This window comes from Melanerpes formicivorus, unplaced genomic scaffold (assembly GCF_026170545.1).
Source record: "Melanerpes formicivorus ecotype bairdi unplaced genomic scaffold, bMelFor1.0.p_v2 SCAF_890, whole genome shotgun sequence".
NCBI classification, from domain to species: domain Eukaryota; kingdom Metazoa; phylum Chordata; class Aves; order Piciformes; family Picidae; genus Melanerpes; species Melanerpes formicivorus.
In genome coordinates, this window is record NW_027143242.1 from 32,587 (window position 1) to 51,174 (window position 18,588).

Consider the following 18,588-nt stretch of genomic DNA (forward strand, 5'->3'; position numbering starts at 1 on the left):
ATGAAATGAAATGAAATGAAATGAAATGAAATGAAATGAAATGAAATGAGATGAGATGAAAGGAAATGAGATGAAGTGAACTGAAATTCTGTGGTGGAAAATGAAATGAAATGAAATGAAATGAAATGAAATGAAATGAAATGAAATGAAATGGAATGAAATGAGATGAGATTAAGTGAACTGAAATTGTGTGATCGAAAATGAAATGAAATGAAATGAAACTGAATGAAATGAAATGAAATGAAATGAAATGGAATGAAATGAAATGAGATGAAGTGAACTGAAATTCTGTGGTAGAAAATGAAACGAAATGAAATGAAATGGAAAGAAATGAAATGAAATGGAATGGAATGGAATGAAATGAAATGAAATGAAATGAAATGAAATGAAATGAAATGAAATGAAATGAAATGAAATTGCGAGGTGGAAAACAAAACGAAAAGAAACAAAACAAAATGAAGCTAAATGAAACTAAATGAAATGAAATTCAATGAAATTTGATGAAATGAAATTAAATTAAGTTCTGTGGTAGAAAATGAAACAAAACCAAACAAAACAAAATGAAATTAAATTAAATGAAAAGAAATGATGAAACATAATAATATGAAATAAAATAAAATGAGATAAAATGAGATGAAATGAGATGAGATGAGATGAAATGAAATGAAATGAAATGAAATGAAATGAAATGAAATGAAATGAAATGAAGTGAAATGAGATGAAGTGAACTGAAATTGTGTGGTGGAAAATGAAATGAAATGAAATGAAAAGTAATGAAATGAAATGAAATGAAATGAAATGGAATGAGATGAAATGAAATGAAATGAAATGAAATGGAATGGAATGGAATGAAATGAAATGAAATGAAATGAAATGAAATGAAATGAAATGAAACGAAGTGAACTGAAATTGTGAGGAGGAAAATGAAATGAAATGAAATGAAATGAAATGAAATGAAATGAAGTGAAATGAAATGAAATGAAATGAAATTGCGAGGTGGAAAACAAAACGAAAAGAAACAAAACAAAATGAAGCTAAATGAAACTAAATGAAATTAAATTCAATGAAATTTGATGAAATGAAATTAAATTAAGTTCTGTGGTAGAAAATGAAACAAAACCAAACAAAACAAAATGAAATTAAATTAAATGAAAAGAAATTATGAAACATAATAATATCAAATAAAATAAAATGAGATAAAATGAGATGAGATGAGATGAGATGAGATGAGATGAGATGAGATGAGATGAGATGAGATGAGATGAGATGAGATGAAATGAAATGAAATGAAATGAAATGGAATGAAATGAAATGGAATGAAATGAAATGAAATGGAATGGAATGGAATGAAATGAAATGAAATAAAATGAAATGAAATGAAATAAATTAAATGAAATGAAATGAAATGAAATTGAGAGGTGGAAAACTCAACGAAAAGAAACAAAACAAAATGAAGCTAAATGAAGCTAAATGAAACTAAATGAAACACAACCAAACAAAACAAAACGAAAAGAAACAAAATCAAATGAAATGAAATGAAATGAAATGGAATAAAATGAAATGAAATGAAATGAAATGAGATGAAGTGAACTGAAATGAAATGAAATGGAATGGAATGAAATGAAATTAAATGGAATGGAATGAAATGAAATGAAATGAAATGAAATGAAATGAAATGAAATGGAATGGAATGAAATGAAATGAAATGAAATGAAATGAAATGAAATGAAATGAAATGAAATGAAATGAAATGAAATTGCGAGGTGGAAAACAAAACGAAAAGAAACAAAACAAAATGAAGCTAAATGAAACTAAATGAAATGAAATTCAATGAAATTTGATGAAATGAAATTAAATTAATTTCTGTGGTAGAAATGAAACAAAAAAAAAAACAAAACAAAATGAAATTAAATTAAATGAAAAGAAATGATGAAACATAATAATATGAAATAAAATAAAATGACATAAAATGAGATGAGATGAGATGAGATGAAATGAAATGAAATGAAATGAAATGAAATGAAATGAAATGAAATGAAATGAGATGAAGTGAACTGAAATTGTGTGGTGGAAAATGAAATGAAATGAAATGAAATGAAATGAAATGAAATGGAATGAAATGAAATGAAATGGAATGGAATGGAATGAAATGAAATGAAATGAAATGAAATTGCGCGGTGGAAAACAAAACGAAAAGAAACAAAACAAAATGAAATTAAATTAAATGAAAAGAAATGATGAAACATAATAATATGAAATAAAATAAAATGAGATAAAATGAGATGAAATGAGATGAGATGAGATGAGATGAAATGAAATGAAATGAAATGAAATGAAATGAAATGAAATGAAATGAAATGAAATGAAATGGAATGAAATGGAATGGAATGAAATGAAATGAAATGAAATGGAATGGAATGAAATGAAATGAAATGAAATGAAACGAAATGAAATGAAATGAAATGAAATGAAATGAAATGAAGTGAACTGAAATTGTGTGGTGGAAAATGAAATGGAATGAAATGAAATGAAATGAAATGAAATGGAATGAAATGAAATGAAATGGAATGGAATGGAATGAAATGAAATGAAATGAAATGAAATTGCGCGGTGGAAAACAAAACGAAAACAAACAAAACAAAATGAAGCTAAATGAAACTAAATGAAATGAAATTCAATGAAATTTGATGAAATGAAATTAAATTAAGTTCTGTGGTAGAAAATGAAACAAAACCAAACAAAACAAAATGAAATTAAATTAAATGAAAAGAAATGATGAAACATAATAATATGAAATAAAATAAAATGAGATAAAATGAGATGAGATGAGATGAGATGAAATGAAATGAAATGAAATGTAATGAAATGAAATGGAATGGAATGAAATGGAATGAAATTAAATGAAATAGAATGAAATGAAATGAAATGAAATGGAATGGAATGAAATGAAATGAAATGAAATGAAATGAAATGAAATGAAATGAAATGAAATGCAATGAAATGAAATGAAATGGAATGGAATGAAATGAAATGAAATTAAATGGAATGGAATGAAATGAAATGAAATGAAATGAAATGAAATGAAATGAAATGGAATGAAATGAAATGAAATGAAATGAAATGAAATGAAATGAAAAGAAATTAAATTAAATTAAATGAGATGAAGTGAATTGAAATTGTGTGATGGAAAATGAAATGAAATGAAATGAAATGAAATGAAATGAAATGAAATGAAATGAAATGAAATGAAATGAAATTGAATGGAATGAAATGAAATGAAATGAAATGAAATGAAATGAAATGAAATGGAATGGAATGAAATGAAATGAAATGAAATGAAATGAAATGAAATGAAATGAAATGAAATGGAATGGAATGAAATGGAATGGAATGAAATGGAATTAAATGGAATGAAATGGAATGGAATGAAATGGAATGGAATGAAATGAAATGAAATGAAATGAAATGAAATGAAATGAAATGAAATGAAATGAAATGAAATTTGATGAAATGAAATTAAATTAATTTCTGTGGTAGAAAATGAAACAAAACAAACGAAAACAAAATGAAATTAAATTAAATGAAAAGAAATGATGAAACATAATAATATGAAATAAGATAAAATTACATAAAATGAGATGAGATGAGATGAGATGAGAAGAGATGAAATGAAATGAAATGAAATGAAATGAAATGAAATGAAATGAAATGAAATGAAATGAGATGAAGTGAACTGAAATTGTGTGGTGGGAAATGAAATGAAATGAAATGAAATGAAATGAAATGAAATGAAATGAAATGAAATGAAATGAAATGAAATGAAATGGAATGGAATGAAATGAAATTAAATGGAATGAAATGAAATTAAATGGAATGGAATGAAATGAAATGAAATGAAATGAAATGAAATGAAATGAAATGGAATGGAATGAAATGAAATTAAATGGAATGGAATGAAATGAAGTGAAATGAAATGAAATTGCGAGACGGAAAACAAACCGAAAAGAAACAAAACAAAATGAAGCTAAATGAAACTAAATGAAACAAAACCAAACCAAACAAAACAAAACAAAATGAAATGAAATGAAATGAAATGAAATGAAATGAAATGAAATGAAATGAAATGAAATTGTGAGGTGGAAAATGAAACGAAAAGAAACAAAACAAAATGAAGATAAATGAAACTAAATGAAACCAAACCAAACCAAACAAAACGAAACGAAACAAAATGAAATGAAATGAAGTGAAATGAAATGAAATGAAATGAAATGAAATGAAATGAAATGAAATTGTGAGGTGGAAAATGAAACGAAAAGAAACAAAACAAAATGAAGCTAAATGAAACTAAATGAAATGAAATTCAATGAAATTTGATGAAATGAAATTAAATTAAGTTCTGTGGTAGAAAATGAAACAAAACAAAACAAAACAAAATGAAATTAAATTAAATGAAAAGAAATGATGAAACATAGTAATATGAAATAAAATATAATGACATAAAATGAGATGAGATGAGATGAGATGAGATGAGATGAGATGAGATGAAATGAAATGAAATGAAATGAAATGAAATGGAATGAAATGAAATGAAATGAAATGAAATGAAATGAGATGAAGTGAACTGAAATTGTGTGGTGGGAAATGAAATGAAATGAAATGAAATGAAATGAAATGAAATGAAATGGAATGAAATGAAATTAAATGAAATGAAATGGAATGGAATGAAATTAAATTAAATGGAATGGAATGAAATGAAATGAAATGAAATGAAATGAAATGAGATGAAATGAAATGAAATGGAATGGAATGAAATGAAATTAAATTAAATGGAATGGAATGGAATGAAATGAAATGAAATGAAATGAAATGAAATTGCCAGGTGGAAAACAAAACGAAAAGAAACAAAACAAAATGAAGCTAAATGAAACTAAATGAAATTAAATTCAATGAAATTTGATGAAATGAAATTAAATTAAGTTCTGTGGTAGAAAATGAAACAAAACAAAACAAAACAAAATGAAAATAAATTAAGTGAAAAGAAATGATGAAACATAATAATATGAAATAAAATAAAATGAGATAAAATGAGATGAGATGAGATGAAATGAAATGAAATGAAATGATATGAAATGAAATAAAATGAAATGAAGTTGTGTGGTGGAAAATGAAACAAAACGAATCTAAATGAAATGAAATGAAATGAAGTTAAATGAAATGAAATGAAATGAAATGAAATGAAATGAAATGGAATGGAATGAAATGAAATGAAATTAAATTAAATGAGATGAAATGAAGTTTTGCAGTGGAAAACAAAATAAAACGAAATTAAATGAAACGAAATGAAACAAATTTAAATGAAATGAAATGAGATGAAATGCAATGAAATTGTGTGGTAGAAGTCAAAACAAAATGAAATGAAACAAAATGAAACAAAATGAAACGAAATGAAATGAAATGAAATGAAATGAAATGAAATGAAATGAAATGAAATGAAATGAAGTGAAATGAAATGAAATGAAATAGAAATTAAATGAAATGAAATTGTGTGGTGGAAAATGAAATGAAATGAAATTAAATAAAATGAAATGAAATGAAATTAAATTAAATGAAATGAAATGAAGTGAAATGAAATGAAATGAAATGAAATGAAATGAAGTGAAATGAAATGAAATGAAATAGAAATGAAATGAAATGAAATGAAATGAAATGAAATGAAACGAAATGAAACTAAATGAAATGAAATTAAATTAAATGAGATGAAATGAAGATGTGCAGTGGAAAACAAAATAAAACGAAATTAAATGAAATGAAATGAAACAAAATTAAATAAAATGAAATGAGATGAAATGCAATGAAATTGTGTGGTCGAAGTCAAAACAAAATGAAACGAAACAAAATGAAACAAAATGAAACTAAGTGAAATGAAATGAAATGAAATGAAATGAAATGAAATGAAATGAAATGAAATGAAATGGAATGGAATGAAATGGAATGGAATGAAATGGAATTAAATGGAATGAAATGGAATGGAATGAAATGGAATGGAATGAAATGAAATGAAATGAAATGAAATGAAATGAAATGAAATGAAATGAAATGAAATGAAATTTGATGAAATGAAATTAAATTAATTTCTGTGGTAGAAAATGAAACAAAACAAACGAAAACAAAATGAAATTAAATTAAATGAAAAGAAATGATGAAACATAATAATATGAAATAAGATAAAATTACATAAAATGAGATGAGATGAGATGAGATGAGAAGAGATGAAATGAAATGAAATGAAATGAAATGAAATGAAATGAAATGAAATGAAATGAAATGAGATGAAGTGAACTGAAATTGTGTGGTGGGAAATGAAATGAAATGAAATGAAATGAAATGAAATGAAATGAAATGAAATGAAATGAAATGAAATGAAATGGAATGAAATGAAATTAAATGAAATGAAATGGAATGGAATGAAATTAAATTAAATGGAATGGAATGAAATGAAATGAAATGAAAAGAAATGAAATGAGATGAAATGAAATGAAATGGAATGGAATGAAATGAAATTAAATTAAATGGAATGGAATGGAATGAAATGAAATGAAATGAAATGAAATGAAATTGCCAGGTGGAAAACAAAACGAAAAGAAACAAAACAAAATGAAGCTAAATGAAACTAAATGAAATTAAATTCAATGAAATTTGATGAAATGAAATTAAATTAAGTTCTGTGGTAGAAAATGAAACAAAACAAAACAAAACAAAATGAAAATAAATTAAGTGAAAAGAAATGATGAAACATAATAATATGAAATAAAATAAAATGAGATAAAATGAGATGAGATGAGATGAAATGAAATGAAATGAAATGAAATGATATGAAATGAAATAAAATGAAATGAAGTTGTGTGGTGGAAAATGAAACAAAACGAATCTAAATGAAATGAAATGAAATGAAGTTAAATGAAATGAAATGAAATGAAATGAAATGAAATGGAATGGAATGAAATGAAATGAAATTAAATTAAATGAGATGAAATGAAGTTGTGCAGTGGAAAACAAAATAAAACGAAATTAAATGAAACGAAATGAAACAAATTTAAATGAAATGAAATGAGATGAAATGCAATGAAATTGTGTGGTAGAAGTCAAAACAAAATGAAATGAAACAAAATGAAACAAAATGAAACGAAATGAAATGAAATGAAATGAAATGAAATGAAATGAAATGAAATGAAATGAAGTGAAATGAAATGAAATGAAATAGAAATTAAATGAAATGAAATTGTGTGGTGGAAAATGAAATGAAATGAAATTAAATAAAATGAAATGAAATGAAATTAAATTAAATGAAATGAAATGAAGTGAAATGAAATGAAATGAAATGAAATGAAATGAAATGAAGTGAAATGAAATGAAATGAAATAGAAATGAAATGAAATGAAATGAAATGAAATGAAATGAAACGAAATGAAACTAAATGAAATGAAATTAAATTAAATGAGATGAAATGAAGATGTGCAGTGGAAAACAAAATAAAACGAAATTAAATGAAATGAAATGAAACAAAATTAAATAAAATGAAATGAGATGAAATGCAATGAAATTGTGTGGTCGAAGTCAAAACAAAATGAAACGAAACAAAATGAAACAAAATGAAACTAAGTGAAATGAAATGAAATGAAATGAAATGAAATGAAATGAAATGAAATGAAATGAAATGAAATGAAATGAAATGAAATGAAATGAAATGAGATGAAGTGAACTGAAATTGTGTGATGGAAAATGAAATGAAATGAAATGAAATGAAATGAAATGAAATGAAATGAAATGAAATGAAATGAAATGAAATGAAATAAAATGAAATGAATTTGTGTGGTGGAAAATGAAACAAAACGAAACTAAATGAAACTAAACGAAACAAAATGACATGAAATGAAATGAAATGAAATGAAATGAAACGAAATGAAATGAAATTAAATTAAATGAGATGAAATGAAGTTGTGCAGTGGAAAACAAAATAAAACGAAATTAAATGAAACGAAATGAAACAAAATTCAATGAAATGAAATGAGATGAAATGCAATGAAATTGTGTGGTCGAAGTCAAAACAAAATGAAACGAAACAAAATGAAACTAAACGAAACAAAATGACATGAAATGAAACGAAATGAAATGAAATGAAATGAAATGAAATGAAATGAAATGAAATGAAATGAAATGAGATGAAGTGAACAGAAATTCTGTGATGGAAAATGAAATGAAATGAAATGAAATGAAATGAAATGAAATGAAATGAAATGAAATGAAATGGAATGGAATGAAATGAAATGAAATTAAAAGAAATGAAATGAAATGAAATGAAATGAAATGAAATGAAATGAAATGAAATGAAATGAAATGAAATGAAATGGAATGGAATGAAATGGAATGAAATTAAATGGAATGAAACGAAATGAAATGAAATGAAATGAAATGAAATGAAATGAAATGAAATGAAATGGAATGAGATGAAGTGAACTGAAATTGTGTGATGGAAAATGAAATTAAATGAAATGAAATGAAATGAAATGAAATGAAATGAAATGAAATGAAATGAAATGAAATGAAGTGAACTGAAATTGTGTGGTGGAAAATGAAATGCAATGAAATGCAATGAAATGCAATGAAATGCAATGAAATGAAATGAAATGAAATGAAATGGAATGAAATGAAATGAAATGAAATGAAATGAAATGAAATGGACTGAAATGAAATGAAATGAAATGAAATGAAATGAAATGAAATGAAATGAAATGAAATGAAATGGAATGGAATGAAATGAAATGAAATGGAATGGAATGAAATGAAATGAAATGAAATGAAATGAAATGAAATGAAATGAAATGAAATGAAATGGAATGAAATGAAATGAAATGGAATGAAATGAAATGAAATGAAATGGAATGGAATGGAATGAAATGAAATGGAATGGAATGGAATGAAATGAAATGGAATGGAATGGAATGAAATGAAATGAAATGAAATGAAATGAAATGAAATGAAATGAAATGAAATGAAATGAAATGAAATGAGATGAAGTGAACTGAAATTGTGTGATGGAAAATGAAATGAAATGAAATGAAATGAAATGAAATGAAATGAAATGAAATGAAATGAAATGAAATGAAGTGAAATGAAATGAAATGAAATGAAATGAAATGAAATGAAATGAAATGAAATGGAATGGAATGAAATGAAATGAAATGAAAAGAAATGAAATGAAATGAAATGAAATGAAATGAAATGAAATGGAATGGAATGAAATGAAATTAAATGGAACGGAATGAAATGAAATGAAATGCAATGAAATGAAATGAAATGAAATGAAACGAAATGAAATAATGAAATGAAATGAAATGAAATGAAATGAAATGAAATGAAATGAAATGAAATTAAATTAAATTAAATTAAATTAAATTAAATGAGATGAAGTGAACTGAAATTGTGTGGTGGAAAATGAAATGAAATGAAATTAAAGGTTAGGAAGGAGGTTGACTTGCTGGAACGAGTCCAGAGAAGGGCAACGAAGTTAGTGAGGGGCTTGGAACACAGCCCTGTGAGGAGAGGCTGAGGGAGCTGGGGTTGCTTAGCCTGGAGAGGAGGAGGCTCAGGGGTGACCTTCTTGCTCTCTCCAAGTGCCTGAAGGGGGGTTGTAAAGAGGCAGAGGTTGGCCTCTTCTCCCAGGCAGCCAGCAGCAGAAGAAGAGGACACAGTCTCAGGCTGCGCCAGGGGAAGTTGAGGCTGGAGGTCAGGAGGAAGTTTTACACGGAGAAAGTGATTGCCCATTGGAATGGACTGCCCCGGGGCGGGGCGGGAGGGCCGGACGGCGGCGGCAGCAAGCGCCGGCGGGGGGAGCAGGCTAGGGAGAGAGGGCGAGCGGCACGCGGTAGGGCTGGGGGGTTTTTGGGGTGGGGGCGTTGGGGGGATTAGCGGGCGGGCGGGCAGCCGAACCAAGCGGCAAGCCGGGGGCGCGGGCGAGGGCGGCTTTAGGGCCGGAGGAGCGGAGCGCAACCTCCCAACTGCAGGCTCCAACGTGGAGAGCAGCAAGTTTTTGGAGCCGGGGGACGACAGACGGGAGGGGCAGCGGCGAGAGATAACGGCGGCACGCGGCACCCCTAATAGCGCCGCCTCCGTCGCAGGGGCTAAGAGCAGGCGGGCAGGCCAGGAGGGAAGAGGCAGCCCGCGTCGCGATCCGGAGCGGCGGAGCGCGACCTCCCCCCTGCAGGGACCAATGTGGGAAGGGGAAGGCGCGGCGGCTTTGGCGGGGGGTGCCCAGCTGCTAGCGGCTTCGGGGGGCAGGGAGCGGCAGCGGGGGGGGGAGGGGGGGGGCAGCGGCAAGAGATAACGGCGGGCGGGGGGGGGCTCCTCGCAAACCGGTAACGGGGGCCGGGGGTGTGGGGTGCCGGGGGTGGCAGCAGCGGCAAGAGGCAAGGGCAAGGACTTGCCGTGGCCGGCGGCCGGTTGCCGGATGGGGGGGGCGAGGAGAGGCGGGGCGCAGCGGCCGGGGCAGCGCCGGATGGCAGCGGGGGGCCGGGCGGGGCGGGTGGGGTAGGCGTCGAGCGGCAAGCTCTCGGCTGCAGTCAATGTTCGGCGGGGGTGGGGTGGGGTGGGGGCCTAGGCTAGCACTGACAGGCCTTGACAGGCTGGAGAGTTGGGCACAAGCCAACCTCATGAAGTTCAATAAGAGCAAGGGCAGGGTCCTGCAGCTGGGTCGAGGCAATCCCAGGCACAAATGCAGGCTGGGCAGGGACTGGCTGGAAAGCAGCCCTGAGGAGAGAGCCTTGGGGGTGCTGGGGGACAAAAAGCTCACCAGGAGCTCTCAATGTGCTCTTGCAGCCCGCAAAGCCAATCAGCTCCTGGGCTGCAGCAGGAGAAGTGTGGCCAGCAGGTCGAGGGAGGTGATCCTCCCCCTCTCCTCAGCCCTGGGGAGACCCCGCCTGGATTACTGTGTCCAGTTCTGGAGCCCATATTCCAAGAGGGATGTGGAGGTGCTGGAACGTGTCCAGAGAAGGGCCACAAGGATGATCAGAGGGCTGGAGCACCTCTCCTGTGAGGGCAGACTGAGGGAGTTGGGGCTGTTCAGTCTGCAGAAGAGAAGGCTCCGAGGTGACCTAATTGTCGCCTTCCAGTATCTGAAGGGGGCCTACAGGAAGGCTGGGGAAGGGCTTCTCAGGATCTCAGGTAGTGATAGGACTAGGGGGAATGGAATGAAGCTGGAGGTGGGGAGATTCAGGCTAGATGTGAGGAGGAGGTTCTTCAGCATGAGAGTGGTGAGACCCTGGAATGGGTTGTCCAGGGAGGTGGTCGAGGCCCCGTCCCTGGGGGTGTTTAAGAGCAGGCTGGATGAGACTCTGTCCAGCCTGATCTAGTGTGGGGTGTCCCTGCCCATGGCAGGGGGGTTGGAACTAGATGATCCTTGTGGTCCCTTCCAACCCTGAATGAAACTATGAAACTATGAAACTATGTCTATTTTAATAGATGAATCTGTCTGTTTGCCGTCTATTGAAGGTCACCTGGTGGTGTTGGGGCGCGCCTCCGGCAAACTCGCTCTGCGCCCAGCGCTGTGTTGCCTTTCTTTGCTAATGAACTGGTCATCAATTTTCAGCAGTGAGTTTGCTTCTCCCAATTCGGTGCCCCCCGACGTGATTGCCCTGCCTGTGACGGCTGCACGGACTTTATCGGAAGGGGGGGGGCGCCCCCACCGATTTCGGCGGCCCGGAAGAAGGATCCCGGAAGCCTCTGGGAACGTGGTGAGACTCAGCCAAAAGTTGTAAGGTAAAGGCAAGGGAAGGAGCTGCCAACTGTGGCGACTGCCTGGAGTTGTAGTGCACAAAGAGCCGGGCAAGGAAAGGGCTGTAAGGATTGTGCGGTTGGGCGGGGATTGAGGTCAGTGAGAGCGTGTGCGTGAGACGTGAGCTGGCCAGTCCGGTCTCACGAAGGGATTGTGGAGTCCTTCTCCCTGCGTTTCCAAGCTCTGGCGAGGGACTCGGCCAGGGAAGGGACGAAGCGGTTGGGGCTGGAAAGCGTGGCCCTCGGGAAACGGGGCAGGGGTCGGGTAAAGAGAGCAGCCCCGGGAAAAAGGGGAGCGAAAGGGTCCCCAGGGCTATATGCCCGGACAGCCCTCTGGGGTTCCAATTAGCGGAGTGGGAAGAGAATCCGAATCCGCGGGATAAAGATCAGGGAGCAGTGCTAGATTCTTGGAGGGAGAAATGGGCTAGAGAGAAGAGCAGAGCAGACAATTTGTTGTGGCCCCCATAGGGGTCCTCGGAAGGATGGATCTGTCAGGCTCTCAACCTTCTGTTAAGAATGAGGAGCCTTTTCATCAGGAGGAGAGGGAATATGCCGCTGGCTGGCAAGGCAGCATCTGGTCAGCAGCGGCAGGAACGGATTTGAAGGTGGAGAAAGAGGAAGAGGAAGAGGCAGAACCTGAAAAGTGGGAACCACTGCATCACTTACCCCCACCTTATAACCCTGCAGTCCCTGCAGCCCCCCCTCCTCCCTGCAGCCCCCCTCCTCCCTACAGCCCCCTTCCTCCCTCCAGACCCCCTCCTCCCTCCAGACCCCCTCCTCCCTACAGCCCCCCGTCCTCCCTGCAGCACCTTTCCTCCCTACAGCCCCCCTCCTCCATGCAGCCCCCCTCCTCCCTCCAGTCCCCCATTCTCTCTACAGCCCCCCTCCTCTCTACAGCCCCCCTTCTCCCTGCTCCCCCCCCTCCTCCCTGCAGCCCCCCTCCTTGCAGCCCCCCTCCTCTCTACAGCCCCTTTCCTCCCTACAGCCCCCCGGCCTCCCTACAGCCCCCCATTCTCCCTACAGCCCCCCTCCCCTCTACAGCCCCCCTCCTCCCTACAGCCCCCCCTCCTCCCTACAGCCCCCCTCCTCTCTACAGCCCCCCTCCTCTCTACAGCCCCCCTCCTCCCTACAGCCCCTTTCGTCCCTACAGACCCCCTCCTCCCTACAGCCCACCTCCTCCCTACAGCCCCTTTCCTCCCTACAGCCCCCCTCCTCCCTGCAGCCCCCCTCCTCCCTACAGCCCCCCACATCGCTGCAGCCCCCCTCCTCCCTAAAGCCCCCCATTCTCCCTACAGCCCTCCTCCTCCCTACAGCCCCCCTCTTCGCTGCAGCCTCCCTCCTCCCTACAGACCCCCTCCTCCCTGCAGCCCCCCCTCCTCCCTGCATCCCCCCTCCTCCCTACAGCCCCCCGTCCTCCCTACAGCCCCCCGTCCTTCAGAACACAACCTTTCATGAGAGATGCTGGAAGAAAACAACACTTAATAAAAGTAGGTTTCGTGCCGACTGCCTCTCTTCATTCTGCTTCCTCAATGCGATTGGCTACTGCTGCCACAGACAGAGAATCAGTCACTCTATTGATTGAGTCATGAAGCCAAGGAGTCCATGGCCAAACAACTCCAAACAGTTCCAGCCTTTGCAATGAATCTGTAGGTTCTGCTTCTCCTAGTTGCTAATGCCAGTCCTCTCTTTTCTTCCCCGTGGCCTCGGGCTCTCGGGATGGTATGGATGCGCCGACTCGTTCGCCGGCGGCGGGGGGATGCAGCGGAGGGAAGCCGGCAGGCAGCACGGGGTGCCAGCGGCACCTGTTCCCTGCCCTGGGACTTGCCGTGCCCGGCGGCCGGTTGCCGGGTGGGGGAAGCGAGGAGAAGCGGGGCGCAGCGGCCGGGGCAGCGCCGGATGGCAGCGGGGGGCCGGGCGGGGCGGGTGGGGTAGGCGTCGAGCGGCAAGCTCTCGGCTGCAGTGAATGTTCGGCGGGGTCGGGGGCGTGGGGGGGGGCCTAGGCTAGCACTGACAGGCCTTGACAGGCTGGAGAGTTGGGCACAAGCCAACCTCAGGAAGTTCAACCAGAGCAAGGGCAGGGTCCTGCAGCTGGGTCGAGGCAATCCCAGGCACAAATGCAGGCTGGGAAGGGACTGGCTGGAAAGCAGCCCTGAGGAGAGAGCCTTGGGGGTGCTGGGGGACAAAAAGCTCAACAGGAGCTCTCAATGTGCTCTTGCAGCCCGCAAAGCCAATCAGCTCCTGGGCTGCAGCAGGAGAAGTGTGGCCAGCAGGTGGAGGGAGGTGATCCTCCCCCTCTCCTCAGCCCTGGGGAGACCCCGCCTGGATTACTGTGTCCAGTTCTGGAGCCCCTATTCCAAGAGGGATGTGGAGGTGCTGGAGCGTGTCCAGAGAAGGGCCACAAGGATGAGCAGAGGGCTGGAGCACCTCTCCTGTGAGGACAGACTGAAGGAGTTGGGGCTGTTCAGTCTGGAGAAGAGAAGGCTCCCAGGTGACCTCATTGTGGCCTTCCAGTATCTGAAGGGGGCCTACAGGAAGGCTGGGGAAGGGCTTCTCAGGATCTCAGGGAGTGATAGGACTAGGGGGAATGGAATGAAGCTGGAGGTGGGGAGATTGAGGCTAGATGTGAGGAGGAGGTTCTTCAACATGAGAGTGGTGAGACCCTGGAATGTGTTGTCCAGGGAGGTGGTCGAGGCCCCGTCCCTGGGGGTGTTGAATGCCGCAAGAAGGGGGCTAGCTCACAATCGATACGATTTGCCAAATCCAAACTTTATTGAACATCGAACACCTTATATACACTTTGACTGTGGTTACATACTCCAGCCGTTATTTCATTGGCTATCGCTAAATGTCAACCCAGCCCTCTTGCGGTTTCAACATCCTGTTGCAGCTAGCCACCAGTTCCAAGTTTTTTGCAGACTTGGGTACTTCCCCAGCTCTTCAAGGTCGTGAGCACCTTCAAGGTCATCACAGCTTGTTGATCTTTCTCAGTCGTTTCAGGGCTTCTTCAGTTATGCCTAACTCCGCAAGATTTTCTGCCAGCTCATCCACCCTCAAAGCTGCACCAACAACTCCCCCGTTTCTTTTAACATGTACAACAGGCCACTTTAGCTTTGATATTGCTATTCTAAATAACAACTTACATACAATTATAACTATAATTACTATAACAACAAACCTAACAGCTTCTTTGACTAATGGTCCCATCCATCCAAACCAGGATCCAAATAAACTTTTTAACCAATCATCCCACGGGCTATCAGTCGCTTTTACATCGTCAACATGTTTTTCAAGCCATTTTAGTTTGCTCTGTACAGATTCGCTATGATCAGAAAGGTTAAAACAACACATCCCTTCTACATCTTGGCACCCATGCCCTTGGGCCAGCAAAAGAAAATCAATTGCGGCCCTATTTTGTAACAAAGCATGTCGTAGGCTATTTTGGTCGGTTAGCAGCTCCTGTAAAACCTCAGTTGTTGTGTTTGCTTGCTTTACTGACCAACATGCTAGTTGAGCGATGGCTCGTAAGGCCTGTTTCACAGCCAGCTGAGGAAACACTAGAGATGTTAAGACGTTGGCTGCATTTGACCACAATCCCACCTTATCGTTACAGCTGCTGTCTAGCCGATGCAGTGCCCGACGCTGCCTGGGTGTCCTACTGGCTGTCAAATTTTTTACACTCCTAACCCATTCTCGGATAGACAGTGACAACAACGTTAACTTTCCAAGATAGCAAGGTCCACCGATGGCCCCCTTGGGGATCCCTTGCCATGCTCTATCACCACAAATCAAAAACACATTGGGGGGAAGCGCCCTGGGCTTATCAATAGTCAGGTTTTGATTCTTTTCCTTACCATACCAGCCTTTTGGACCACAGATCCCATATCCTATATTATACTTGCTCAAGTCTAAAGGACTAACATTAGTTCCGTCCATGTTTTCTTTAAAAGTGGTCTCCAATCTTCCCGCCGTGTGATCCTTACACTGATTACGATATATAGAACTATTTTTTAGCCTTAGATCCCCACAAATCTGCCACGTTAACACTGCATGTCGTTGCAACTCGTTCCCAAAAAACAAACAAGTTCTATTATCACCATATGTCTCATTTCCCAAAATAAGAGAACCCAACAATTCCAACTCTTCAGGATCCCATCGTAGGGTAACATTCAGTTTTGATATTAGAGACGCTGAACAGTTTGCCTCATCCTTGCCTTCACAAAGCGCGTTATTCACAGTATCATTTACCCATCCTGAGAATTCCTCCACTTGATACCCTGGTATTCCTATCAAGCAAGTTCTAAAGGGATCAGTAGCTGATTGTAATGCCAAACAAAATTCCATGTTCCCTGTCCTATTTGCCCAAGTCACCCACATATTAGCTCTGTGGTCAATCTGTGTCAAACCCTCTGTTGTCATCGCCATGAACGTCATTACCACGGTCAACGTCAGTCCGCTCATGGTCGCGACTCTCGGGCGACTTGACTGCCGGCTTGACCCAGCGACTGGGAATCCAACGAGGACCTTCAGCTGTGGAAACACAAAAATATCCTCTCCCTGTAAACAATAGTTCAGCAGGGCCCAGCCATTCTCGGGTCTGGGGGTCCCTATAATATACCAAAATTCCTCTTGTCAACATTAGTTTAGAATGACTTATGTGCTTAACCACCGGAGGGTCATCGTCTTCTGCAAAGACACACAAGTGATTAAGCACAAAAAGCACTTTGTTCAGTCGAGATAGCGGATCCCCCTCTTTATGTTTCTGTAAATATTGCTTAATCATCTGATTTGCCCTTTCCACTATTGCTTGCCCTGTGGGAAGATGGGCTATGCCGGCAACATGTTTAATTCCCCAAGTTAAGAACCACTGCTGTAGTCCGCTGCTAACATAAGCAGGCCCATTATGGGTTTTTATCTGTTTCGGCACTCCCATTACAGCAAAACAGGCCAGCAGATGTCTTTTAACATCCTTTGTCTTTTCCCCTGTAAGGGCTGTCGCCCATATCATGTGACTATGAGTATCGATACACACATGCAGATATCTTTGTCTACCAAATTCTGCAACATGAGTCACATCCATCTGCCATATCTCGTTACTCTCTAGGCCTCGAGGGTTTACTCCTGCACCCAATCCCAGGCCCCTATTTATATTGTTACATACAGGACAGGATTGAACAATTGCCCTTGCTTCGCCTATCGGAATCCCAAAACCCTTGGCTAGGCCTTTCGCATTCTGGTGGAACTGAGAGTGTGCCTCTCTGGCTTGCGTAAATGATGATAGTGGCGCTGTAGGGACAGACGCCGCTACCAGCCTGTCCGCCCGTGCATTCCCTTCTCCAAGGCCAAGCTCCGTTCTGTGGCTACGAATGTGTAAGGCACAGTATCTTTCCGACCTCAGTTTTACCGTTCGCCACAGCTGCCATACTAGTTCAGCCAGGCGAGAATTCCTTACATCCTTTATAACGGAGTCCTCAATACGATGTACCAGGCCTACGACATAAATCGAGTCTGACACCACGTTAATGGGAATGTCAAGCCAGTTCCCTAGAGCCCATATCACAGCTATCAGCTCTAGTGTCTGTAAGTTGTCCTCAGGTTGGGCCACAATAATATGTTTCTTCCACTCTGAGCCCTCCTGCCATGTCGCAGCCGCTTTTCTCGATCGTTTCCCGGCGTCGGTATATACCGTGACTGCCTGTGACAGCGGTTGACGGCTGAGTTTTGGCCGTCCTAGCCATTGCTGCGCAAACATCCAAGCCGTTATCTTGTTGTCTGATCGGTGCGATACAAGTTGGAATTCCAAGACACGCCGTTGCAAATTCTTCCGAATTTTGCGCAAACCACTCTAGATCCTCCCTTTTTACGGGCAGGTATATAGAACCAGGCTCTTTTCCCGATATGGCCCAAAGTCGCTTCCTTCCTACCCGTATCAAATCAGCAAGTATGACAATTTTTTGTTGAAGCGTCCTTTTCTGCTGTAATGGTGGAAAGAACCATTCCAAAACAATAGTACAAGCTTCACTTTTCTCCCCCGTTTCTTTTAATAACTGCGTTATAGCCCCACAAAAATGCTTTGGACCTCCTGCTATGGTAAGGTCAAGGGGGAGGTTTTCTCGGCGCCGGGACACAACAGCAGATGTCACTTTATCCACTATTCGCTGAATGGCGTCATGCTGATCTGTCATAAGCGTAACAGGAGACGACGGGTCGGTGCCCCTTAAGAGAGGTCTCAAGGGGTCCAACATCTCATTGGTAACGCCCGCTACCGGGCGCAGCCATTGAATGTCCCCGAAAAAGCTCTGGACATCATTTAAGGTCTCTAATTCTGTTTTCAACTGCAACTTCTGAGGCGATATAAGTTGCTCCGAAATAGACCACCCCAGATACTTAATGGGGGTTGACTGTTGTATTTTCTCTGGAGCAATCCTCAAGCCACTGATCAATAACGTGCTTTGCAAGGCTTGAAGTTGTCCTTCAGTAATTGGTGTCCGCTGCGCTATTAAGATGTCATCCATATAGTGATAAATTATAGCGTCTTGCCACTGGTTCCGTAATGGTTGTAAAGCGGCCGCTACAAAAAGCTGACAAATCGTCGGTGAATTCTTCATGCCTTGGGGCAAAACTGTCCATTCATACCGTCTGGCTGGCTCTGCTCTATTTCGGGCAGGTAATGTAAATGCAAAACGAGTGGTGTCGTTAGGGTGTAATTTAATGGTAAAGAAACAATCCTTCAAGTCCACTACTAACAGATGCCATCCGGCAGGT

At 39.3% G+C, this 18,588-nt stretch overlaps 1 long non-coding RNA gene across 1 annotated transcript; it reads left to right on the plus strand.

The window, feature by feature from the left end:
- Positions 1-9,793: 9,793 nt before the first annotated feature.
- LOC137460909 (uncharacterized) lies at positions 9,794-12,874 on the plus strand. Its single transcript, XR_010993128.1, has 3 exons — positions 9,794-9,922; positions 11,642-11,811; positions 12,295-12,874. It is a non-coding gene; the product is annotated as an uncharacterized lncRNA (long non-coding RNA).
- The last annotated feature ends 5,714 nt before the right edge of the window (positions 12,875-18,588 follow it).